General features: G+C 41.1%; 1 protein-coding gene across 3 annotated transcripts in view; it reads left to right on the top strand.

Annotated features, from left to right (window-relative positions):
- The first annotated feature begins 2,683 nt into the window (after positions 1 to 2,683).
- The window catches only part of LOC145992616 (aminopeptidase N-like), a 351,916-nt gene continuing 327,264 nt past the window's right edge, over positions 2,684 to 27,335 (top strand). For all 3 annotated transcript variants that reach the window (XM_083128997.1, XM_083129006.1, XM_083129014.1), the window contains exon 1: positions 2,684 to 2,923. The gene's annotated coding sequence lies outside the window, so the exon portion shown is untranslated. The remainder of the gene's footprint in view (positions 2,924 to 27,335) is intronic.

The raw sequence follows: 27,335 nt of genomic DNA, 5'->3' as shown, positions 1-27,335 counted from the left end.
TAATAATTCGGATATTACTGTAAAACGTGCTACTTTGAAATATTTTCTATTCTGGAGTATTTTGTTTATATTGGTAATTTTCGGGGTTCTATGGTTCTCACTATCAGAGGGATAATGTTCCCATTGTTGTGTGTATTTTTGTAAGATATATCGTGAGTTAGTTTGAACAAACGATGTAAATAAAGCCAACAGGTGAAGGGCAGTAAAAAATCGTAGCTGTGGAATTTTTCGAGAAAATATTACATATATTTGTCTTTATGACCTCTTGTAACAGAGGATTTATTAGAACAAATTGATACATTAATAGATCAAATTTCATGTGTGTCTTTTCGTCAAAATGCCTGGAAATCAATATTACCTATTTCTTTGTTGATGGAAAAAAATTGTCCTTGGTTGGGATCAAACATAGATCCCTCTGGTGAGAGCCCGGTACGCTAACCAACACTAACAATAACACTGCACTGCCTAGCTTCCAGTCAGTGTATTTTTTTTTATTTGAGTAGTTTTGGTCTCTCCCTAGGTTAATTAATCACGGGAATAGTGAGGAATGTTTTTTTTAGACGAAGATGATAAATAGACACACAGGAGTAATCACCCTCGCAAAAAATCCAGAACTCGATTTGATTTGATTTGTTGTTTTAAGTCCACTTTATGCACAGTAAGGCTAATTGGGACTGGACCTACAGTTTAAAGTGGGATCCGAACCACTTGTGCCTCCACCGGGTATCGAACCCGGGACTCCAGAACTCGAGCTTGGAACCTTCGATGCGAGGTGTGTTTCTTGTTCTAACTATATCTGTGTGTTTTCGTTACATTCATGGTGTTTCGTGAGTAGATATGAAGAATGTAGATAAATAAGACAAGTGGATGCAAGGGACTGGAGAATCGTAGCTACGGAACCATTGAGAAGATATCCTTCGCCAAGATAGAGAATCTCTATATCCCCTGTGATAGAGAACCTATCAGAAGAATGTAAAAGACAGATTAAAATATTAAATTTGATTTGTATCCTTTAGTCAAAATGCCTAGAAAACAATATAGTATACTTGTTCTCTGATAGAAAATAATAAAATGTTTTGCCCATGGTGGGGATCGAACCCAGGCCTCGTTGATGAAAGCTCTGCACGCTAACCAACACACTATCAATAACACTACGTTTTCTTTTTTCCAGTCAGTCTGTTTCCTTCCTCAACACCTGAAAAAGCAAATGCATCTAATTTCTCTGATAATTGTTTCATTGTCTATTAATAGAAACAACGTATGTCTCAAATAGACACATTCTTTCTGTGAAATATCCCATGTTTCGCACATCGTGCTTCTCCGTTTACTGTTATTTGGACATTCACTTGGAAGTTAAAACTTAGCTTTGTGTGTTTGTTTTCACGTGCATGTGTGTGAGAAGAGTGGTGTGCACGTGTGTTTGATGTTACTCTAGGTATTATTTTCGTTCAAAGCATGAATATAATTGTAAAATATAGAATTTACTGTAATGCAAGGAGTGAAAATATGAACCCAGTCCGTCAGGTTCGTTCCCAAACAACATTAATTAATGGAACATAACGTGGACCGAGTATTATTCCATGTCGAGAACACGAGACATTACTTTCGACAATCTTCATCTCGTATTTCTCTTTAGCATCACTACTCAATTTACAGAAATGTATACCCGTGACTGGTATACAAGCCGCAGAATTACAATGTTGTTTGGGTTGTCTAGTCACAAGGCGCTTGGTGGTCAGACATGGATGGCTTGCTTGAGTGTTTCTTCAATAGGGTCGTTACAACGCAGAACTGTCCAAGACTGTACCATATACATATACATTTCTCCTCAGTAGAGAAGCTAAAAAGCTATAATCTGCACCGACTACAAATATCTTAGGAACTATTGTATAGTTTAGTATAGTGCGGTTGCAAAAGTGGCAGAAAGTTGGAAGACAACTGCCCCCACGCGCTCCCCTAATAGCCGCCACTGTACAAGGATGTATACGAAATATTTCAAAGATATAGTTGGACACCAGATATCCGTTTGCCTGTTATGAAAGAATTATGAGACATGACGATAACACTTTATCTGTGTGTGAGATACACATGTAAAATTCATCCGTGTTTGTGTATGTTTGCATACATCTAAATTCAGCATCAGAGCGAAGAAATTTATTTTTAAGTATTGTTCCGCACCCAAAACTATTCCGCCCGACCCTGTGGCCGAGTGGTTAGCACATCGCGCTGCGACGCCAAGGGTCCCGGGTTCGAATCCCGGTCGGGTATGGTTATTTGTGAATGTCCATTTCCATCCATTTCATCACTCATCCCCATCTTCGCAAATTAGCCAAGAGGCACAAAACGCGAAGTAAAATAAACTAAATCAATCAATCAATCAATCAAACCAAAACTATTCCGCCGATATTCCGATGTTCCATTATTCCAGTGAAGACAAACTGGAAAAGACAAGTCAAAACTAGTTGCCATTTCGATTCTTAACCGAACCAATTTTCTCATCGCATTATCTGTATGCAAACATAAAATAGCGCGTCTTGAAACCACCGCTATTCCGAATTACGCTTAGTGCGATCCCTTCACGGTTTGCAACACTGTCCCTTATAGGAACGAAGAGCGCCAAATCCAGCCCCGCAATGTGCGTAGCAATAGTTCATTTTGGCTCTCGGAAACTCGGCACGTTGAAAACCCAGTTGCGTTGGAGTGCCCGCTGCTCTAACGTCGCGAGTGGTAAAGTTGCTTCGCGTCGTTTCGCTCCGAACACTACGCGTCGCCACCTTCGACTTTCAATCTCGAGACGCGACAAGAAAGAAAATAGAGAACTTTTTATTCATGAAGATTTCGCTTCCGACTTGCACAAGTGACACTAGAGTGTCTTGAAGTGGACAGCACTCGACAGGGCCTGTGACGGACAACGGATATACGGGTAAGTCAACCCACTCAATTGTCTTTAATTGAAATGAATGAGAGTCATTCAAAGTTCTTTTTTTATCGTGCCCGCGAGACACGTTGTACATCTGCCGTTGGCAAGAAATCTCTCCCCACTGTCTCGCCGTGCCGTTAAAGTCTTGCAGTGTCATCCAAAATAATAATGCACTGTTTGCCAACAAATGTTTATTACGGTGAAAGGATGACGTTGCAGTGTTCTTTACTTCCGGCTATTTTTTTTCATTTCCACTTTTTTGCATTAACATTCCATGTCGAGTGTTCCCCTATCTCGTGTTTAACTTTGCAACATGTCATTTAACCTGAGCGACGCGTTTTTAATGAGCTTCCTTTATTTATTCATCAAACGAACGAGCGCAACAGGTATTTTCCGATTAAAATTAGTGTTGTACAGAGAATATTATCATTTATACATCACGCCAAAAATTAAGAACTTTTTATTAGTACAACTATAATTCTAATAAATGTTATTTACAACGTTATGCAATATGCTATACCTTATTTTCACAGCATGTAATTTGTTTTAAGAACTTCTCAATACAAACAATAACAAACCTAATACTATAATAGACGAATTTGACTAATTTGAGGGTGGAGGATGGGAAAGTGGTTCATAGGAGGGGGTAAAATGACCTGATCACTATCCTACTGTAATTTACTTCATTTTTTGTTATGTCATCTACTATTAAAGCTGCTTCTGTAAATAAAATTCACGAACTGTGAAATTATGAAGTTTGAATTAAGGCGCTGCATGAAACTATAGTAAGTTACTTCCCCTCACAGAAATGAACTTCCAATTGTTGCAAGAATGTTTCATTTTATCAGATGAACATTATTCGATTATTCCAGTCATTCTAAGTAAATAACAACAAATAATGAGTTGAAATTATTTTAATAACTATACATTTAGTTCAGGATTTTTCTTCCTTTTTTTTGCATGAAGTAATTAAAATTCTAATTAATTTAAGGGTACATATCGCCAGTAAATCTGATAATGAAAAGTAACATGTCAGAACGTGTGTTAAGGAAACATCGGGATATTTTCACAACCTTACTGCAAAGAAAAGACTTGACAGATATTACAAAGAGTCAGTGGTGGCGAGAGGGGGGCGGTTACCCCCACTTTTGCCCCCGTACTATGCTATCTACCAAGTGAAAGTAAAATGTCCTTGCCTCCCTCCAGTTTTATCGCCGCTACTGAGTCACAGTATTGTCAATTGATATGCAAGATACTGTGTAGTTTAGTTAACACAGACTTCTCCTCAAACATGAGTTTAAATTATAATGGTGTTGATTAATATTATATCTACGGCATATTCCATTAAGACCTATTAAAATTGGTCTAATTCAGTTTTATAAATCAAACAGATCGCTTGGATGTATTTTATATGTTGAATTTATGTTGTTTTTTTATGAATTATTAGAAAACAAGAGATGAAAATACAATCTAGGCTAATGTTCTGATGGAAACTCGAACCCACCATCTGAAAATCGAAAATGAAGTGCATTTTTTTTGTTTTCTAGATATATAGTATGTGTACCTATTCTGCCCGGCAATCCTTGACTGTACCTTGAAATCCAACCATCCCCTGTTAGATTCCTGCGCAGAAAGTACCGATTACCATTTATAGGCTGTTTGGGAAGAAGCACACAAGTAAAAAATATGCAACTTTACAGCAGTGTTTATTAACAGACATGATATATAGAAGGTTAGGGCCCTCCTCGATGGCGCAGTGGTAGCGTCGTCGCCTTGTAACCAAGGGGTCTCTGGTTCGGTACCCAGTGGAGGCACTGTGGTTCGGATCCCACTTAAAACTGTAGGTCCAGTCCCCATTAGCCTTACTGTGCATAAAGCGGACTTAAAACACCAAATCACCTAAATACAAGGTTAGAGAATACTGTTTAGGATCTTTTCACATGCTCAATACAATAGTGTTCTTATTTTCTTTAACTTATTCAGTTTGACATACTAAAGAAAGCAAGAGAAAGTCGCAGTTTGTAACTCATGTGCCTTTTCCCGAACATTCTACAAATAAAGTACCGGGTGTTCCAGAAATAACTGAGCAGTTACAAAAATTTATTGGAAGTAAACTATTGAACTTACGTTAATGAAACTAGTCCAGAACGATCGAGGAACGCAAACAGATTGTGTGTGTATGTTTTGTTAAGGTGAGAGTTCACATCCCTGCCGCTAGGTGACACTCAAATCAGCCACATCACTCAGTGTTTTGTGCAATGTTTTGGTCCCCAAGATCACCGGACCTTACACCGTGTGACTTCTTTTTGTGGGGTTTCATCAAAGACAGGGTATTAGTCACAGCATAGACACTATCTACAGGCCCATGTTGATGCGAGTGTGGCAACAACTAGACTATCGTATCGATGCGTGCCGTGTCACCCGTGGTGCATACATTGAAAATTTGTAGGTGTAAAAAGAACTTGAGTCCCTCGTTCGTTCTGGACTGGTTTCATTAACGTAAGTTCAATAGTTTACTTCCAATAAATTTTTGTAACCCCTTAGTTATTTCTGGAACACCCGGTATAATAAATGCGATTGATTGATACACGCTTGACTCCGTTTGCATTTATAGCTGTGAAAGAGTTAATGAGGTTTGGGAAACACATGTTTAAGGGTAAGAGAAATATAACCTTTCACTATCAAAAATTGTTGATATAGCTAGTTGAAGAAAGAAACACAGAAGCGGAATTTAATTGCAGACCAACTAACTTTGCAGAACTTTACAATCACAAGTATAGCACGTTGTCCTTGTCACTGCGGTCACAAAATATACAGTGGTAGCCTCTTCGCCGTTTAATGAAAAGGTCTCGGGTTCGATACCCAGTGGAACCACTTAGTGGTTCTGAATCCAATTTAAACTGTAGGTCCAGTCCCTATTAACCTTTCTGCATGAAGTAGACCTCAAGAAACCTCAAACAAACAAAAGCTGCAGCTGTTTAAAAGTGGAAATTTCCACTGGAACACTCTGTACAATAATATTTAATTATTCTACCTTATGTGTCAAAATTATCTTTTTCCGATTATTTAAATGTGTCAATAGGTATTCGAATGGCCCCTATTGTTAACATATTCGTGTAGTCCTATATTTTACGATATGGTATACTTTTTTTCACACACAAAAAAATTAATGTTCTTTTATAATACTTAAGTAATGAATGTCACCGATGGTCAATATTTCACCCTCTCCTTAATGGCTCCCCAAAGAATAAGTGCAAAATCTTCTGTCCGTGGTGGTCATTTAAGTGGCCCTCATGTACGCACTTAATGGGGCCATGCATCATCTTGCTGGAGGGCCAGTTTCTCTTCATTCTGTTGTTGGCTCAGTTGCGGTAGTTCAGATATAACTCCCCTGAGACTCTTACATCAAAGAAAGCAGGTCGAATGAGTCCAAAACATGGATTCCTACAATGTGGTCGGTTTTGTTGTTTTCCGCTTTGAGTGGGAGGAGATTTCAACCGAGATTTTCAGTGTCCCAGATCAGCATGGAGCTGTGCTACGGCTGGGCGCCCTCGCATTGTTGGTCCGGCTTCCACTTTAAACTATACGCGCGGTCTCGATCAGCCTGTCTTGAGTATGAAATTTCTTAAAACAACGAACAAACGTTCTTAAATCTCGCACAACCAGTGTTGTTGAATGTCCAGGAACTCATAAATTTCTAATGGGTCCCGCTACAGGACCGGAACCTTATATCCTCGCACAATTTAAATTCGGTACAAGTTGCGTATTGTCTCTTAATATAAAAAAGGTCCCTGGACCGTATTTAAATTCATTCGGGAAAAATGGTTCCTGGACCGAATTGAAATACTTTAAACATAAAAAGGTTCTTTACGGTCTATAACCCATTAACACTAGAGCTATGGCTATAGCCAATAGCAGCGCACTGCAGCGGTGCCATGTCGAAATCTCACACGGAAAAGAGACAGCGTGGTTGAGCGAAACGCCTTGTCACGGAACGCACGTCTGTGATTCGTTGGTGCTGTTCAACCGTTCAAGGCCATATGCAGGAGATTTGACTCGCACTCTAGCTGATTTTCTCTCCCGGACGGGTCCAGATCTCACTTTAAACTATACTCCCGGTCTCAATCAGCCTGTCTCAGTATGCAATTACTTAAATCAACGAACAAACTTTCTTAATCTCGCATAACTTTGGTTTGGTGTTTTAAGTCCACTTTATGCACAGTAAGGCTAATCGAGACTGGACCTACAGTTTTAAAGTGAGATCCGAACCACTTGTGCCTCCACCGGGTATCGAACCCGGTACCCCTTGATTACAAGGCGACGACGCTACCACTACACCATCGGGGATGCCCTTTAATCTCGCATAACTGAAGCGACGTTTCGACTAAACTCTTTATCGACTAAACTCTTCCCAGGAAACTCCCCTCCTCGATGGCGAATCGCCTTGTAATCAAGGGATCCCGGAGAATGTATATCAGCGCCGTTTGCAGAATGATTTAAATTATTTATACAAAATCGTCAATGGCCAAATCCGCTGCAACACACTCCTCGAGTACCCATGCGCACAACACGCAGCACAAGCATTTTTTACGTAAGGAAACCAAGACCAGAAATTCAGAAAATATCTCTTCTACAGACTTCCCACACAATAAAATGACCTCCCATCAAGTATTGATATATTTTCCTCGGAGTTTGTATTTCCGTCTTCTAACAGAAGAAATACTTGTAAATAATATGATATAGCACTTGTTAATATGTGTTCATTTTTGTGTTATTTTGTAAATTTTTGTGTATATTTTTTCATTGTTCACAATTTCAGTGCAAAATGGCCATATATCCTGTGTCTGGAATATTCTCAATAAATAAATATTGGTTCGAATCCTACTTAAAATCTGTAGCTCCAGTTCCGATAGCCTATCTGTGCATAAAATGTACTCACAACAAAGCTCAAACTCAATGAATCCGTAAGTAAGTGCTGCCTTTAAATTGAAAATTTCCACAATTACATTTACGAAAACAGTATAGTTTAATGAACCTACGTCAAAATCTCTCATATTCGCCTTTGTACGTAACACTGCCTGCGGGTACCTTTCTGTTGAAATTAGAAGCGAAAGGCACTCAACGTTGCAAACTGCAAACAAAAAATAACATTTCCGTGTCTTGAATAGGCACGAGGAATTCCAGGGCAGTGAGTAGAGTTGTTCAACTTTTGTCAGAGTCTGCCTTCGGGTTGCAATCACACCCATTCGACTCTCGCAACTTTGCATTGGCACGCGCTTCACGAGATTCCCCCCGCCTCTCCTCCACCTTTCCCTCCCAAGCTGTGTTTGTGATGCAAAGCACTTGCAATATGTAACCTGCGGCGATGCTGGTTTTCAGATGCCGCAAGCACGTTCGCGTTTATGAAAAATCAACATGTATAAGAGGCTCAGACATGAAGTTCCCTTTCAAGCTGTTAATTGATTAGTTCTTTGCCCGGCAGGAGGTGCGCTTGTCGCAGAGCAAAGCCTGTGTGACAGCAAGTAGTATGTTTCCTTTCGCTGCGCGTGCTTTTTGAGTAGACAAGGCTGTAGCCACGCTCTTCGTGTTTTCGGAAACTTTAGTCTGTGACGTTTCACTTAGAAACAGCGGGATTCTGGAGTTACATTACAAATACTGGATGTCAAGGAAGGAATCAACACAGACGTATATATGGGAAATTTACTGCATAAGGCCATTCAAATTAAATGACTAAGAATCAACAAAGACATTGAACGTTATTTTTCAAACGTATCGAATTTATTCGGTGATGTGGTTTTAGCAAACTCGTTTAGGTTAGACAGCTATTGTTGGCAAACAAATAAAATAAAATCTCCCAGGTCTTGTTATGAAGCTACGTAAGCAATTGATGTACCGTGAGTAGCACCACGAGGTAGGTGTCACTAGTTGACTTACACAGTGGCGGCGTTACTTCCTTGAACCTCCACCACATGCAAAACTGGATAAGAGTTATCTATTACAAGGTTTTTACTTGTGTTTATTGAACTGTTTATAGCTTTAAGTAGTATCGTAGTAACGAGGGGTTAGGGTGTAGTGGAATCAGTATTTCCCGTAATACCTTAAAAATCCATGTACATTGCCAAATTAATTTCACAGATAGCCTATAACAAGTTACAGTTAGACTTGCAATCTAGTTTATGAAAACGTTTACCAAAATATATCTTAGACTGGTAGGAAAATACACATATTCTGGTACACGATTCAAGGTGATTCGTCACACGCTTGGAAAAATTAAAACGGGGCATTCCAGCATTATATGTGTGACATTTTACACACAAAATTTAAGGTTCTAGATGTGAGATTGGATTAAAATATTCATAATGAACTGATTTCATAGAATTATGAAGTACTTTTGGTGTCTGCTAACAATTGAAAAGAAACTTCAGTATGATGGCATAGGCTGAATGCATGAAAAGCATTAACAAAAGTGCGTTACGTGCGTAACGCTTTGAAAATGTGGCAGATTTTGAAATCATTTGTCTGTGAAGTATATAAGCTGCAGATGCTAGTAACTGTTATTGTTGAAATGCGCAAATGATGTATATTCATTCATAAACATATATACTTAAACCACTTAAAAACAATAGAAATTTCCATATTACGTAATTCATTTTCTTATTTACATACGTAGAGTAGGACTACTTGGGCCGTTTACCGACTGTACACACTCGAGTATTACGTCGAAGTTTTTGTTAATCGACATATTTCAATGTTTTATGTAATGTAAAAGTGGTTCCAGCGTTAGGAAAGCACAAATAACAGAGATATTTTCTTCCAAAGAATGGCCGACGTAAGTAAAAACCTGCAATTTCCAAGTATTTTCGCAGCATTTTGTTAGTAAAAACTGTTTGTATGTACACTAAAATAGCGAAAGAACACGGCTAAAATAACTATCAGTACCAAATCTAACAATCCTAACCTAACTACGTAAAATTATAGCTGCTTTTGTGGAAAGTCGTTTTGGGTGCTATATTCACTTGCGTGAAGCCTTTGGGCTGTTCTGCTTCACCGTAAAGTAACTCTCTAATGTAACAGACGTACTTTACTTCACCATAACACATTTCCGAGAGCTAAAATCAACTGAAAACGTTCATAAACAACTAAATCTTCATAAACCATGCAAGATATTTCACTTTCTCTAAGGGGCACAGAGGGTCAAGGGTACCGGACTACTTTTCGTGGAATGTCCCTGCCACGTTCTCAATATAACACTGTAACTTCGTTAAAACAGTTAATAACCTCAAGAATAGGGTGCATATTGTGCTTCACAAGTTGCTTTTGACGAACACAAATGTTGATAAAGTTGATGTAACGCAACCTTAGAGTCGAATCGTCTTTATTTCATTTACATCTATAGGGCCTCCCCCATGGCGCAGTGGTAGCGTCGTCGCCTTTTAATCTAGGGGTCCCGGGTTCGATACCCGGTGGAAGCACATAGTGGTTCGGATTCCACTTTAAACTGCAGGTCCAGTCCCGATTAGCTTTACTGTGCACAAAGTGGACATAAAACACCAAATCAACTCAACACTTACATCTATTGCTCCTGACGGCAATAATCTGGGTAAAATTTTCGTGTCCGTAAAACGTATTTCTTCAATTTTACAGGAAAAAGTACTTACCGAACTGACTTTCCGTACACTTTTGAAAGGTCGTGGAAGTGTTTTTTTCCCATCGGTTAATTTACATATTTCGCCGGTAAATCATATATTTTTGAAGATTAATGTCTCTCCAATGCACGAAAGCTCTTGCCTCTATGTCCTTCCACTACGTGAATCAAATGTTGCGTGCGTTCGATGATGTAGGCCCCGGTCAGTGTTTCCAACCATATCGTTGTTTTCCAAGAACATGACAATTTTGAAGATGACAATTTTAACTATGTTTGCCTAACCTAACCGAATCTAACCTAACCTTGCCGTGAATGGTTCGTGGGGTTATCCGTGAATGGTTCGTGGGGCTATCCGTGCATGGTTCGTGGGGCTATTTATGAATGGTTCGTGGGGCTATTTATGAATGGTTCGTGGGGTTTTCAAATCTGAAAAAAATACAAAATCAGTAACACGAAAGTAGGTATTTTTCGATGAAGAAGGTTGCAACACTGCATAACCACTGATCGTGGACAACGCTAGTAAAGATTTCTCCGCAAAGATTTCTGTAACGCAAGCGAAAACGGACAATCAAGAATTACTCGATATGTCGAAAATTGAGATTCTTTGCGTGAAAAAAAAAAAAACCAATTGGCACCTTCAAGAATCCTTAGGATTGCAGAATACGTAAGTACCAATGTGAAAAAGAAGAAAATAAAGGAATTTCAGACGTTTGGTGGTTACTGAAATTTTACCATAATTTCTTTTAGACATTTCAATTCAATTTGTAGTACCTTATCTCAAGTATCGCATTTTGAATTATTAACTCCCGGCTGTGTCATTTCATGTTTGTGTGCAAGGGCAAAAGCTTTGCAACGTATAGCGTAACAAGTTTTTAACAGCCACCTCAACGTCAATGTTTAGCAACGGTGGGTTTCAGACTTTAATCACCCTGGAACGTTTTGTAAAGACCTAGTTCGTGCCCCTTGTTCTTGGCAAGGGGACGCGAGACGAGTGCCAGCATAATAGCAGAAATGAAACAGGTGCATTTCGCCCGCATTCGTATCTTGCGTAGCTAACCTCATGAAACGACACAGATACAATCAGGGTTGCCAACACCAGAGTGTGAATTAATCAGGTTGATACCGGAGCAACTCCAATCCACCCGAGGCACTCATACTGGTAACCCTGTTTCGTTTGACTATATAAGATCCATCCATGCCTGTAGCACGAAGTTCCTGTGTTCTTTAGACATCATACACACATATGGAAATATATTGATGAACAGGAAACGGTTTTATATGCACCGTGTCGGCGATTGGGTTCCAAAACGAGGGGCAAGGTGCCAAAACTGAGGGGGGGGGGGGCAAGGACAGTTTACTTTCCTTTGGTAGATAAGGTATAGCACAGGGCGGAGGCAAAAAGGGGGCAGCTGCCCCCACGCCTCCCCTAATCGTCGCCACTCTATATGTAAATCGCGAAAGCTTAAGCTTGCATTTTCTGTTGTTGACAAACAAACTGAATACAGATGAACAGAAAACATTTGGTACGTATTTAACACAAGAACGGAAAATGTAGTGATAGCATGAATATGAAATACGTATATGTCAGATGTGTTTTAAAATATGGAAATTATATGTAGAAATAACCAAAATATGTAATATACGTGCTAAAAGATAATATACGTAAGAATATGCATAATAAAAATAGCATTTTTTTTTCAAACTTTCATACCACGACTCCCAAAGATAATATAAAATAACATTAACGCCTCGGCAGGTTTTAATTCGCGTGTAGGCATTCCGGCCGGACTTTCCGCTGATATGTCGATCTGAACCGAAGTGTTCCGATCCGGCCCGAATGTTCATGGGCTACTTGCTGTTCTATGTCTTTTATTCCAATTAGCCAGTGCTCGTCTGTGCTGTGCCTTACCTGACGCGCTACGAAGCTAGACATCCGAGGTTCGAATCCTGGACAAGGCATTGCTTTCCCCATGGTCTATTTCACTAGTTCATTTTCATCGTCGCGATTAACCTAAGATGCGAAAAAGCGGCGTAAAATACCTGAACTAGAAATAAAGATACTTGACAGTTTTGTACTACTTTAGTAAATAAACCAGGGAAATAGCAACTCTTGGAAACCGAGTAATTGCACATAAAACATTTTTACTACTTGCCGTGAGAAAATGTGTAGCAAAAGCGTAAACACGTCGCAAAAGTAATAAACTCAAGAATTCATGGCTCTTATATTCTTGCCTCGAGAAAACGGACACAAGAAATTCACCCCTCTGCGTTGAAGATATTGGAAAATCTATTATTATAATTACTGCATGAATTATTTAAATGAACTGCCACTTTTAAAGTGAAGCAAGCTGTAAATGGCCGATTGCAGACATTTAAAAGCAATTAAGTTCTGTTGGATTAAATAATCCACCCCTTCGGTTCGCCCCTATCCTCTTCTCTTTATCTCCTCATAAATATTTGATTACGACTGATATCTTTCCCTCTGTTCTTTCATAAGGAGGTTTTCACGCCGAAGTGACCCTCTGCAGGTGGCATACGTCACTTGCAATCCAGCCAATGAAATGCAGGCATGTTCAGCATGTCAAGTCACTCCGGTGCTGGGGCGAAATCATAGTAGACTGGTGGGGGAAGGAAGATCTTAATATAACCCCCCCCCACACACACACATATACAGGGTGATTTAGAATTCCTATTACACACTTCTAGGGGCTGTATAGAGGGTACCTAGTAGATCAAGTTTTGTCCGGAAACGTACCGTTTTGGCACTTCACAGATGACAAGATCACATAATTTCACATCTCCCGCTTTACCCCCACACCCCCTATACGCCTTCATGGCGTGGTGCTATGCACAGGGGAACACTTTACCTTTACCTTTACCGCTTTACCTGTGGCACTACAAGAACTGCTCGATGTGGCGACCCTGAAGTTCGTTGCAGTGTACCTCCGAAGGATGTTTGCACACACACGCTCAAAAATACCTGGCGTGTGCTGATTCGTGTCTGCTGCAGCCATAACTCGTGCAACCAGGTCGTCCTCCGACACTACAGGAATCTCATAAACAAGACTCTTCATGTGGCCCCATACGAAAAAGTCAAGAGGAGTTAGCTCCGGTGTTCGTGGTGGCCAAGGAGTTGGTCCACCGCGACCTATCCACCTATCCCCGTATGTTTGATTGAGATGTTGTTGGACGTCATGGGAAAAGTGTGCTGGCGCACCATTATGCTGGAACCACATGTGCTGGCGAATGTGCAGCGGCACATCGTCCAATACTGTTTGCAGGAAGGTCAAGCACCTCGATCCGTTCGGCGGCCCGGAAGAAGGTACGGCCCAATCATCGATGATACCAGTCCATGCATTGATGCCAAACCGTTGCTGAAATCCATGAGAATATATGGCAAGCGGATTTTCGTCATCCCAAATGTGGCTGTTCCGACTGTTGAAAACACCTTCCTCTGTGAAATGCGTTTCATCCGTAAAGAGAACAAGCCGAGGAAACTCGGGAACTTCCACACAACGGTGTAGAAACTGTGCACAGCAATTGGCATGTGGTACAAAATCTGCCGGATCCATTGCCTGCACCCTCTGGGGGTGGTACGGGTGAAGCTGCTGGTCATGAAGAATACGTCAGACGCTGCTCTGAGACACATTCATGTGACGTGCAATGGTGCGAGTACTCGTCGACGGGTTCTCGTCAGTTCGATGAAGGACCTCCTCTTTAACGTCGAGAGTGTGGCATGTCCGTGGAGCACCACAGTCGGCCCTGTTAACTTCGAAGTTACCTGTTTCTCGAAGCCGTTGCTCTAATCGGGCAAAAATGGTATGTGATGGAGTGACACTATGCGGAAAACGCTCTGCATACAGACGTTGTGCAGCTCCACCATTACGCCCAGTTTCGCCGTCAATTAACAACATGTCGGTGTTCTCGGCAACCATACCATACTGTCTTCCGCAACTACTGAATAGCAACTGACGTGAAGGTCGAAATACAACAGATTGGAAACAGAGGACGTTGGAAGCAGCAGCATACATGACATCAGGTGACGTCGTGCCATTAAAACAGTCGAAACCCGATGGAAACTTTTTAGAATGAACACTCTAAAATTTTAGTCCTCATTTATTGGAAATCTTTTGTCTTGATCAGTTTGTAAATACTGTAAATACTTCTTACAGCATCGCAAGTATTTTGCTCAGATAAGACAGCCAAGTGACGCTAGTGGAAACCCTGCCCCTCGCCCCTGGACGTTATGCCAGAGCAGTCGTTTGCTGTGTTGGGTTATATACATACAGGATAGATTTTAAACGCTCATAGCTCAGAAACTAAGAGCTCTCAAGGTAAAGTTTGTAAGGAAAAGTTACTTGTTTTTATGATATCTACCAGCACCCAACCTTTATTGAAGTTGTTTTGCGACACCCTGTATAATAACACAGTTTTCACAACACTCCCACATCTCGTCCCCACGAACGTGGCTCAAAATATGGAAACAATAACGTATAAATTAGTAATAATAGCACAAAATTAATCCAATTATCAAGTGGAATATCATCTGTTCCTGAACAGTAAGTATACTACATCCTTTAGCACGAAACAAATGAAAAGTTTCATCATAGGGACGCTGCATCTCAGTTCATTGCTGATGCAGGACAAATTTCAATCTAATTTTTCTCCCTTATATAAAAAAAAACACCTCGATAAAACTTTCTCAGTATGAAGAGGAAGAATGATAGTTAAAAATATCCAAAAATGAGGAAAATCGATTGGAGGTGTTTTGAGCTGTTCAAACTTGAAATTTGAACATTTGAACAGAGTGTTCAAATTTTATTAAGTTTCAACATTTGATCATCTCATAATATGCAACCATCTTTCCTCTTTACAACGAGCTCAAGAAAGCTTGTGAATCTTCATTCGTTCCCGAGATATACTTAATTGAAAAGAGCATGTTGCTCAAAAGGACATTTTGAACAACCCTCATATAATTCGTAATAATTATATTTCAGCAAAATCCTTCCATATATATATATACACATGTATCAGATATTTATAAAATAACAAACTAATTCCTTTACTAACTGGTTAAATATGTCAATAAATTACGAAATAGTTGAAATAGATGAATAGTGGAAATCGTTTTTGCTTTCTATTAATATAAAAAAGTTAAATTTTATACTTGTATTTTTGCCTTGCATTCTTGTTTTACTTTTATTGTGCTGTGTAAATTTTTATTGGGTATATCTGTTAAAGAGAGCTCTTGAAAGAGAGAAAGAAAGAGAGAGAGAGAGAGAGAGAGAGAGAGAGAGAACAGTCAAGACTCGCAACTTTGTGTGTGTTTTCGATATTATCCTGAGTAATGTATTTGAAGTCAAAACTAATTGCTTATGCTATGTTGTTTTAACAAGACCTACTGATCCGGACTAATATTTCGTACGTCACCCTGTATAATGTAATTTCCTACAGTAGACTTGTACCAAGGAAAGAAACAAGCCAAGTAGACAACTAACGCTTTGCTCCACATATTACCGGAACTTTAATATTTCTTTGCAATTGGTGACGCATTCTCTTTAGAAGTTACCTAAAGAAGCTTTGCATAAGACATGCTCTCCTTTTTCGATCACATTCGGAGGTGGAAGGGGGGCGTGGTGGGTGTTTAAAGCTTCTTTTGTTGTGACGTTTCAGGAGAACGCACGCTGCCTTCATCAGACATTTATTTTTAGTTTTATTTATTTTTCTTCAAACTAAAAATAAATGTCTCATGAAGGGAGCGTGTGTTCTCCTGAAACGTCACAAGAAAAAAACTGTATTTTAATGCTTGTAACAACCAAGAGAAACAATTCAACTAAATAGGTACCTTGGGACAACTCTGGGGGGGGGGGGGTAAAGGCGGGCGGAGCGTGGTGCTGATCACATTACATCCAACATGGCCAATAGAATGTGTGTGACCCCCTATATATACCTGATGGCATGGTGCAAAGTGCACGAGGAACTTTACCTTTTAGCTTTCTTTTGCGAAAAGCACTTTTTACCCCATCTGTTACTGCATAAGCGCACAACATATGTGTGCACACACATACCTGCAGGCTGTCACACCAACCACCATATGTTTGCAATGGGAGGGAGGGAATAATCGGGGCAGGTGTTCTTGTAAATATGTATCCTGCTATAACGGAAGCTTGACATATAGAGACCGTGTATCCATCCTGTCGCTACAATCACGACCCAAATCTGAACACGACGAGGGTGGATCACATACTCCATCGCGTGCACTCCTTTTCCCCCCCAGCATGAGTTTCTCCATGACATAATTTTTCATTTGGTAAATTTAGCTCCTCTGCTACTATTTTTCCTTTCCATTTTGTGACAGCTGAAATATCTGTTTACTGAAATATGACGTCGCAATTCTGATCCGCCATGCATATTCTATTGGATTTATCGCCACGTGTATTTCCTCCCTATCGAGTCGAAAGTTTTTTTTTTTTCCAGTTTGTTTGCCTTCATTTACCTGGCAGCCTGCCTTAACGTGTGATAACAGTGCTTTGTTTCGCCTCAAGACTGGTTGTGCTATGTGTTGCTAAGTCGAGAGTGTAAAAGTTGAATTAGTCCAACAGCGACAGACCACCAAGTGTTCTTTCGAGCGTCATTCCTCATAACTGCCCTTCTTCTTGCTTCAGCAGTAATTCCTTTTCCCCTTACAGGTTCCCTTTCTTCCCAAGTTCCTTTTTGTTCCTCCTCTAGATTGTCCATTCATCCTTCTCAAAGGCTGCTTCTTTTCTTCTTTCAGAATTCCAGTTCTTCCTCTAACAGGATTGCCTTTGCTCTTCCACCAGAGTTCTCTTATCCTTCCGTTTATTTCTTATAAGATTTTCTTTCTTCTCTTCTCGGAGTTTCCTCTTGCTCTTACATGGTCTTTTCTTTCCTCTCCGGGGCTTCTCTGTAATGCACAGTTCTCCAATTGTATATCCAATTCTTCTTCCTCCAAGGTTAAACTTTCCCTTACTACTATTATAGGTTGCCTTTTTTTGTTTCATCTTGTATACCTACTACGGTAAAATTCCCTCTTTCCCTTATCCAGAATTTCCTCCCTTTCTCCTTCAGTGTTTTCTTCCTTCCTTCTCCAAAGGTCACCAGGTTCTCTTTCTGCCTATTTCGTAGTCTTCTCTCTTCTACCATGCTTCCCTTTCTTTCATCGTTTCATTTCTTCTACCCCTTCTTTAAATTCCTCTTCCTCTCGGATTTTATTTAATCTATGTCCGATTTCTTTCTTCAGTTCCCTCTTTCCCTTGTCCAGAGTTTCGTCTCTTCCTCCTTCAGGGCTTTCTTCCTTCCTTCTCTGGAATCATTACGTTCTTTTCCTGCCTATTTTAACCATGGTTCTCTGTGTTCTTCCGTGTTTCGTTTCTTCTACCTCATGTTTCAATTCCACATCCTTTGGGGTTTCATTTAATCTATATCCAAGTTCTCCTTTCTTCAGTTCCCTATTTCCTTTCTCCAGAGTCTACTCTCTCCCTATTTCAAGTTTTTCTTCCTTCTTTCTCCTTGATTTACCAGGTTCTCTTTGGGCCTACTTCTACCATTGTTCCATTTCTTCTACATCTTATTCTCCTTTCTTTAGAATTCCCTCTTTTTCTTCTCCAGAGTTTCATCTCCTCCTCTTTCAGGGCTATATTCCTTCCTTCTCCTTAGTCCACCAGGCTATCTTATCTTCCCTTGTTTAATTTCTTCTACCACTTGTTTGAATTCTTCTTCCTCTAGGGTTCGATTTCATCCATCTTCGAGTTCTCCTTTCTTTAGAATTCCCGCTCTTTCTTCTCCAGAGTTTGCTCTCTTCCTCCTTTAGGGTTTTCTTCCTTCCTTCTCTGGAATCATTAGGTTCTTTTTCTGCCTATTTTAACCATGATTCTCTGTCTTCTTCTGTTGTTTCGTTTCTTTTGCCTCTTGTATCAATTCCACATCCTCTTGGGCCTCATTTCATCTATCTCCAAGTTTTTCTTTCTTCCATTATTGTTTCGTTTCCCAAGTTTAAATATTTTCCTGCAAGAGTCTTTCTCTTCCTCCTACAAGGTTTCTTTTCTATGTCAAAGTGTATTTCTATTGTACTGTTTCGTACATTTCTTTCGTCCTCTACGTCAATCTCATCTTTCTACAGAACATCCTTTGTTCTTACCATATGGTCAACTTCAGAGCTACAGCATTGCCATTATCCATATCCAAGACATTTTTGTAGCCAGTTGTGTATTTCGTTAACCTTTGTTGTGCTTTCAGAAAGTCACATAAATTCAATTACATATATACAAAAAGGAGACAAGCTGTATGGTGTTCTTGTGTGGGGATCTGGAGAGAAGGAAACACTCCGCAGATTACATGTGGTGCGTTTGTCTCCTTCCACGCATAAAACACGCAGGAATCCTCGTTTCCTGCAAATGAGAAAGTCCAGGTCTGCGTAATGCGTTTCTTGTGTCGCTCCAGTGTTTTCTTGTTTGCAGAGATGGATATACGAGCTCTCTTCCCGTCGGAGGAAATAGTTCCACAGCGATGGGAACGTGTTCCTGAGCGCATTCGCGTGAAACGCTGACACATCTGACGAATAGGGGTCGCGGTTCTACATTCAAGAATACCCGCAGTTGGACATTAATGATATTGCACCTATAAATATTCAAGTTTCCATTCCAATGACTGTTCAACTAAACCGAACCTCAACCTGGTTACGGGTGCTCTTTCTTCGCGCAATTTTATTCTTCCTAGCTCTTGCAATATTACAGATAATGAAAATTGACACTTGGTGATGGATTTGCTTTATTTTACTTCGCTTCTTGTGCCACTTTTGGCAAATCTGCGAATATGATGAAATTGATGAATGGACACTCACAAACATCCATGCCCAGGTCAGGATTTGACCCCAGGACCCCTGACGTCGTAGCGCGATGTGCTAACCACTCCGCCACAGGGGCCGGCAATTTCCACTTGTGTACAGGACTGAAATGGAAGGATATATTTCCTCTTCCAGCTTCTCTGGCCTGGGTACTCGTGAAAACGTCCAGAAGCGATGTGGTGGCGGAAAATCATGTCTCCAGTTTGTTCCAAGGAAGCGGAAAATCGTGGAGTCTCGTTTCATCTGAGGACGTCTACCGCGTCTGCCGCTGTCTGAGCGCTGTGCAGCTGAGCATGCTGAGAGAGAGAGAGAGAGAGAGAGAGAGAGAGAGAGAGAGAGAGAGAGAGAGAGAGAGAGAGAGAGAGAGAGAGAGAGAGAGAGATATTTACAGCGTTTGAGGATCATCCCAGCCACAGTCTCTTCTTTCATGAGACTTTAATTAAAGATGGCCACTGGTCCAGCACGCGGGCTGGCTGCATTCTTCAGGGAAAGCCGCGTTTAGCGCAACATATGAAACTGAGACACTGAACTCCACGTATTCAGAAGGTCCAAGCCTCAAATACCCTGGCCGGACATGACTGTCAGTACTGGGTGCCAGAACTGGGGGCAAGGACAGTTTACTTTTTTCTTGGTAGGCTTAGCATCGAGAGGCCGTAGCACGTGGGGAAAAATGGGAGGCAAGTGCTCCCCCATTACTCTAGATTCCCCTAGTCACAGACACTGATGACTGTGAGCGCTACACGTCCCAGGTTCAAATCCCGACACCTGGCTACGGGTATCCCTTGTGACTGTCCTTTTACTAATTTCATTATTTCATGAATCTTAAAAGATTCGGCAAATCTTAATTTAGGGTGGTGGTGGAATAACGCGGACTAATTGCGAAAGGGAACAACCGCGAAACATAACACAGGATTAAAAGCGAAAGAAACAAAAGCGAAACTGAACAAGCTCGAATGAAATAAACGCGAAAGGAATTAGAGCTAAACAGATTATGCGCGAAACAAAATTTGAATCCCGCAAAAAGCGCGAAAGGAATGACTATATTATTATTATTATTTTACAAATCATAAAAATAAAACTGACCTGAAAATACTTTGCTGTTGTTGACAAGTTCTGATTTTACTCTACTGTTTAAATAGAAACAGCATTCGCCGTGCTTGCTTTCCATAAACATCTATCACTTTGTTGATGAGGTTTCGTACCTTTCTCCGTTCCGCACACTCCTAGATAAACCAGCCAACATGATTTGGGCATGCCGGCCCCCGTGGCGGAGTGGTTAGCACATCGCGATACGACGCCAGGGGTCGAGGGTTCGAATCCCGGCCTGGGTATGGATCTTTGTGAGTGTCCATTCATCAATTTCATCATATCATCATCACTCATCCCCATCTTCGCAAATTAGCCAAATGTGGCACAAAAAGGGAAGTAAAATAAAGCAAATCAATCAATCAATCAATGATTTGGGCATGGTAGTTAATCCCTGTTACAGCCTGTAAATATTAAAAAGAAAAATATCATTCGTAATAAAATATAGCCACAATTTCTCCTTTCGAATTACATGAACTTTTTTCCAGATATCCTAAGGGGGGGAGAGGGCAAGACCCTCCCCATGGCCTCCCTCTCCGGGCGCTCTTGACCATATACAGGGTTATTACAAATGATCTTTCCGATTACAAACTTGAATAACTCACGTTTAATAACACTCAGATACATGAAAGTGGTATCAATGGAAAGGGAAACTCAAAAAGTTTTGTATTACGTTTGGTTCACAACATTACATCACATGTGCTCAATGTGAGCTCCATGTGTCACGCGACACACATCGAGCCTATAGTCCAATTCCTGCCATACACGTTGTAACATTGGACGATCCACTAATGCAATGGCCTCTGTGATGCGAAGACGAAGATCCTGGATGGTAGGTGGTAAAGGTGGCCGATACACTTGTTGTTTGACAAAACTCCAGAGAGAAAAAAGTCACAGGGTGTAAGGTCGGGGGAACGTGGAGGCCAACGCAAACGTTACTATCGTCAAGGCCAGCACACCCAATCCATTTCTTTGGTATTCGCCTATTCAGTTCACATCTGACATCTAAGTGGAAATGGGGTAGTGCCCCATCCTGCTGAAAAATTAAACCTTCGATATCCTGCACCAGTTGTGGAAGAAGCCATGTCCGTAACATTTATAGGTATGAAATCCCCGTGAATGTGTTCTCGTCGAAGAACAAAGGGCCATACACTTTTTCATGGCTGATAGCGCAAGAAACATTCAGCTTGGGCGAGTCGCGTACATGCTCCACATAACCTCTAGGATTTTCCAGACCCCAGATCCTGACATTATTTTTGTGAACTTTGCCCGACAGGTGGAAGTGGCTTCATCACTGAACACCAATGATTCCGTGAAATCATCAGTTTCCATTTCGATTTGCATGTCCTTGCAGAAAGACAGTCTCTTGGCTTTGTCGTCCGGTCTCAGGGCCTGCCATAATTGCAGACGGTAAGGATGGAACCGCAAACATTTGCGCAAAATCTTCCACACAGTTGGTTGCGGGATGTCTAATTCTGTGCTGGCTGTGGTTGTGGATTTCTGTGGACTTCGTACGAAACCCGCTCTCACACGCTCCACAGTTGCCTCGCTTACTGGTGGAGGGCCGGTTGACTTTCGCTTGCAGATTCATCCTCTTGCTTTAAAGCCAGAATATCACGTACGAATACTGGGCCCACTGGGTGCATCTTCACCAAACTTCCTTCTAACATTACGTTGCACATTGATAACAGACTGGCAGACGTGAAAATCCAGCACACAAAAAGCCTTCCTGTCTTTGTTGGCAGCCATTTTCTCTCCTATCGCCCCTAGCGACGAAATCAATAACTACGCGACAGTTCTACCAACCACTGAAACTTTTTGAGTTTCTCTTTCCATTGATACAACTTTCATGTATCTGAGTGTTCTTAAACGTGAGTTATTCAAGTTTGTAATGGGAAAGATCATTTGTAATAACACTGTATAACATATGTTTGTCCGTTTGAGTTTTGTTATTAAGAGAGAGGCTAATTGGGATAGGACCTACAGTTTAAAGTCGGATCCGAACCACTATGTGCCTCCACCGGGTATCGAACCCAGGACCCCGACAATCTCTATGGGAAATATCACCACATATACTCTGTCCCAGGCATCTCTGGAGGAAGCAATCGGAAACAAGTCTCTGCGCAAGTAGCGACGCCGGACTACTCTACCAGTGAACACGTGAGACGGAACGGGATCGCGTGGAGGGGATGAAGCTACTACTGTTTCCAGCCTTCACAACAGCGTGTACTGCTTCGCCCTGCCCACTTGATTCCCTCCCCTTCTCTGCTTCTATGCGCGGCTTTTGCTTCACATATTACTGGGATAGAGTAAAAAGCTTGACGCCCACCGAGACGCGGAGGAACGCGCCAGCAGAACGCATGAGACGCGTTTCCGGCGTCACAGTGGGCGATAACCTTTGAGATAACCTGCAGACTTCTGGCATGGAAATTCCGCGCGTTTCCCTGTAGTGGGCGTTACACCATTTGATTTCAATAGAAGCAGACAACAGAAGTTCTGTTGCTGGGTCATTCCATACCAAATCATCCAATGGTGGTTGCATGACCATTTTAGAAAAAAAAATCATGTTTACTACATACGTTTGTTTCTGTTTCTAGACATGAAAACCAATTTTCAAAATAACTTTCCTATCCTTAGTTCTCCTGGGGTGGCCATTTTTCCAACATGGCGCATGTTTTTTTCTTTTGCACATGTAGCAGTTTACAGAAACCTTAATATCTCAAAAACCATTAGAGCTAGAGATCTGGAACAAATTTCATTTTATTGATAGTGAAGTATACTTTGTATAATATTCAAGTATGTTTTGCTCAAAATTGCATCCTAAGTACGAAAATTATGGTGGAAATTTGGGTAACAATAGTTAAAAAATTGGATTTTTAAGCCCATTTTTTAAATGAAGAGGTTTAGTGTAATGCCTAATTTTTTTATGTGTAGGCCTATTTGCAGGGGTCTGCAAATAAAATATCAGTGCTTAGAAATGCATCCTTTTTACAGCATGGGCTCAAACATGCCCGTTTATGGAATTTTGACAATTTTCGGGGTTAAATAATGCACTTCCTGTTGCCGCGTCTCAGTGGACATTAAGCTGAATAAATGAAACTTGGGCCAAATGCGATTACACAATGTAAATTTTCTTTCTCGTGAACCCCCCCTCCCACGATATCGTGAGCAAGCGTCCAGACACGTCGCTCCAGCGAGTGCATGCGAAATAGTTCCGTTCGCCAGAAAACCCGCTCGTGCTGTAAAATTCGATCCGGGCGTCAAAGCAACGCGGCTTTGTCACCTCGGAGACTGGTCAGGCGAAGGGGCTCATTTGAATGCACGTGTCCGAAAAACAGCAAAGCGAAAACATACCAAATGCACGAGCACCGAGATTTGCAATTCGAATGAACTGCTTAGTGTCCGACAAACTTCTCACCCAAGTCAAGTTTCCTGCCTAGCGCAAAATTTAGTGCTGGTCGATCTCGGAACTTATGCCCGAATCACACGGAACTGGATGGACTTCGAGTAGGAATGCCCTAGTTGGCGTTGGACTGGCTACCCATTTGCTAGTTTTCGCCTCACGGGTATCCCTTATTGAACAACACTGTAGCAACCTTTCGTCCTGACATCAGACGAGGAATGCCTACGAGGTTAAGTTAGGTTCCATTAGCATAAATACAATGAAAAAAATATTATTTAGGCCAAGATAACTAAACCTAGGTAGCCTAACCTGACAACGTAGGCATCTAGCCTAAAATTAAAAAGCTTACTCCCGTGACGTCAGAACACAAGGTTGCTCAAGTGTTGTGCAATAAGTGAGACCCCCACACGATACTTGTCACCTCATTTGTCGATAGACTTTTGTTCCCATAAGGCATTGCGCAGAGCAGACAGTCTGTAAAAATGGACGAAGAATTTGAAGAATGTTATAATAGAATTACTGCTTTGTACTTTTATTAAAAAATAAATAGAAAAGTATGGACTAGAGATTGGCTCGGAAAAAATATGCTAAATGCTAATCAAACATTTAATAGTCACTTGTAATAATAAGAATTTTCATTTTCCGCTAATCATATTTGTCACGTACACATCTCATCGGTTTGCATAAATACATAAATATTAATGAACTGAACACGAATCCACTGCACGTAATCTCTTTCGTTTTGTTTTTTTAATCGAGAAACTAACAAAAACAGCCACCACTCGGAAACCGCAGACAAAAAACTTCCCTTTGCAAACTCATAGATTATCTTCACGTGGCCAAACTTTGCTCTGATTGGCTGTTCCACAGAATCCAGTCGAGGAAAGCCAAGCAGCAATTAGAACATGGCCTACTCCTCAAAACTAGTCAAGCAGCCAGCCAGGCAGCAACCACATCCGGGCAGGTAGCCAGTTCAGCGCCAACTAACTGGAAATCAGTTCCGTGTGATTCGGCCTTTACTTATTTAAAATTTTAAGCGAGCTAGTTTTTTTTAAATATTTTCAATTGTCATTGTCGCAGTACAGTAAAACCTCGTTAAACCGAACTAATGGGGGGGATAAGTTGACCGGCTTAACGAAAGTCCGGATTAACTGAAATAACGAAAAGAACTGTAGAAAGTGCATTAAAACTCCGTTTATAGCAAGAAAACACGTTTATTATGGTGTATTTAAAGGGCATAGGCCTAAATACAGTACAGTACAAAGTCTGTAGGAAACAGAATTTCATCAGTGGTTGACTGCCTTTTCTTTTGGAAGTTCTCTTGTTGACTTCTAGCCACATTCAAAACCTTGCATTCTGCTTTTTTTTGATCTGTCCGGATTAAGCGAAGTCCGGATTATCGGGGTCCGGATTAACGAGGTTTTACTGTACTTCGATTTTAAAACCACGAGACATTAATACGCGTTAGCTTTTAACCAGTTCAGATATTAGTTCTCAGATGCAAGTGTTGACTTAAGTTACGCAAAGGGGCTGAAGCCCGTATAATGTGACGGGTTCAAAATAACCCAAGCGTTGACTCATCCCAAAATACCGGGTGTCCGAATTGAAACGCCCTAATTTCAAATACTTATATTAGACATAATATACAAGCGAGAACAGTGTGATAGGGGGTATATGGTAGCTTAGCTGTGGAAATTTTAAATAGGTAATGAATAGTAAGGATTCGTTTATTTTGTATCGTTCCAGGTAGTGAAAAGTGAAAATGACAACCAATGCTGAAAAAGCGCAAACTGTGTCGTGGTACGCAGAATTGGGATCCACTATTGCAGTTCAACGATGGTTTCGTGCAGTGTGTCACAGAGACTCTCCCGATGCCAGGATAATCAAGGCGTGGAAAGCAGCGTTTCTAGAGACAGGATCTGTCGCTAAGAGGCATGGTGGTGGCCGATCACGAACGTCAGAGGAAAACGTTCAGCGCATTGAAGATGCATTTGCACGAAGTCCCAGGTCCCAAGAAATCCGTTCGTACGGCACCAAAATCTACAGTCCACGATATGCTTCACAAGCGTCTTAAGCTTTATGCATCCCAATTCTGCGTACCACGACACAGTTTGCACTTTTTCAGCATTGGTTGTCATTTTCACTTTTCACTCCCTGGAACGATACAAAAGAAACGAATCCTTACTATACATTACGTATTTAAAATTTCCACAGCTAAGCTACCATATACCACCAACTACACTGTTCTTGCCTGTATGTCTAATATAAGTATCTGAAATTAGGGCGTTTCATTTCGGACACCCTGTATTATTTCACTCAATTAATAGAGATTGTACTGAGAGAGCACAAGTCTCAGTCCTAGCTCGAGTCTAAGGATTTTTTTAATAAGGACAAATATGTGACAAAGAAAATCATGTCGCCTTAAACTTTGAAAAATCTTTTCACATACTGATTTCTGAGTCTTAAAGCCAGGCAGGTTGATCGAGGTAACTTATGTTGCTCTTTGGTAATCTATCAGTTACCAAATTTTATGTTTATAATTCTGGTAGTTACTGCGATACTGACTGGACGTACAGTCACCGGCAAAAAAAAATATGACACCTAGTTCCTGAAATATCTGCTTCCCTGCAAGGTGTTGGGTGTTGTCTAACTCAACTTGCTATTCAGTTGGTATCGCGGATACTCGGTGTTGAAGTCCACGGAGCGCGCCCACCAGATGCAACAATCACATTCAACGCACAGTGTTGCCACATATCTACTCTACGCCACCTTGTCCCTCCGCCTTCCCACGGTCTCCACATTGAAGTTGCAAAGTACGGCAACAGCGTATCCGCAGTCATGTGACTGAGACTCCACGTGGAGTAGAGACAGGCAGAATGACAGCTGGGCCCATTGGCTGAAGGTTGAGTGTGATGGGACAAAAACAACTCGCCCGCTATTTATCCTCGTTCGTGGCGGCGGCTTTATTCGGTTCTTGGACGTTAACGAATTTAATGCGTGGACTATACCCCACTTCGTAACATACCCCATCGGCACGAGTAGAATCTGGTCCAGACTTGTCAGAACCTGCTTCTATACCCTGTCCCAGCTAACTGTAGAGCAGGGCCGCGCATATCGGCAGAGGAGGAGGAGGAAAATAGAGTGGTAAAAGCTCAACGTTGCCAACCGTACGATCCAGACCTTAGTCCGTACGCTAAATGCACAGCTTGTCAAAATTTGCTCTTGCAGCTTTATCCCTAATATTTCCCCAATAAATTCTTAAACCAATCGTACGGACCTGGAGACAAAAATACGGTCCGTTTGCCACGTACGCTCGGTATTATCCTTTTCAAAAGTTTGCAACGCTGAGGAGGAAATCGGGTAAATCCCGTCGCCCATTACGCAATCCCGTTTCTCTCACTCTTCATTGGTGGAGCCG

This window comes from Lepisma saccharinum, chromosome 1 (genome assembly GCF_977018435.1).
Source record: "Lepisma saccharinum chromosome 1, izLepSacc3.1, whole genome shotgun sequence".
In the NCBI taxonomy this organism is placed as follows: domain Eukaryota; kingdom Metazoa; phylum Arthropoda; class Insecta; order Zygentoma; family Lepismatidae; genus Lepisma; species Lepisma saccharinum.
The sequence above is the reverse complement of the archived record's forward strand: the minus strand, read 5'-3'. Positions and strand labels throughout refer to the sequence as shown.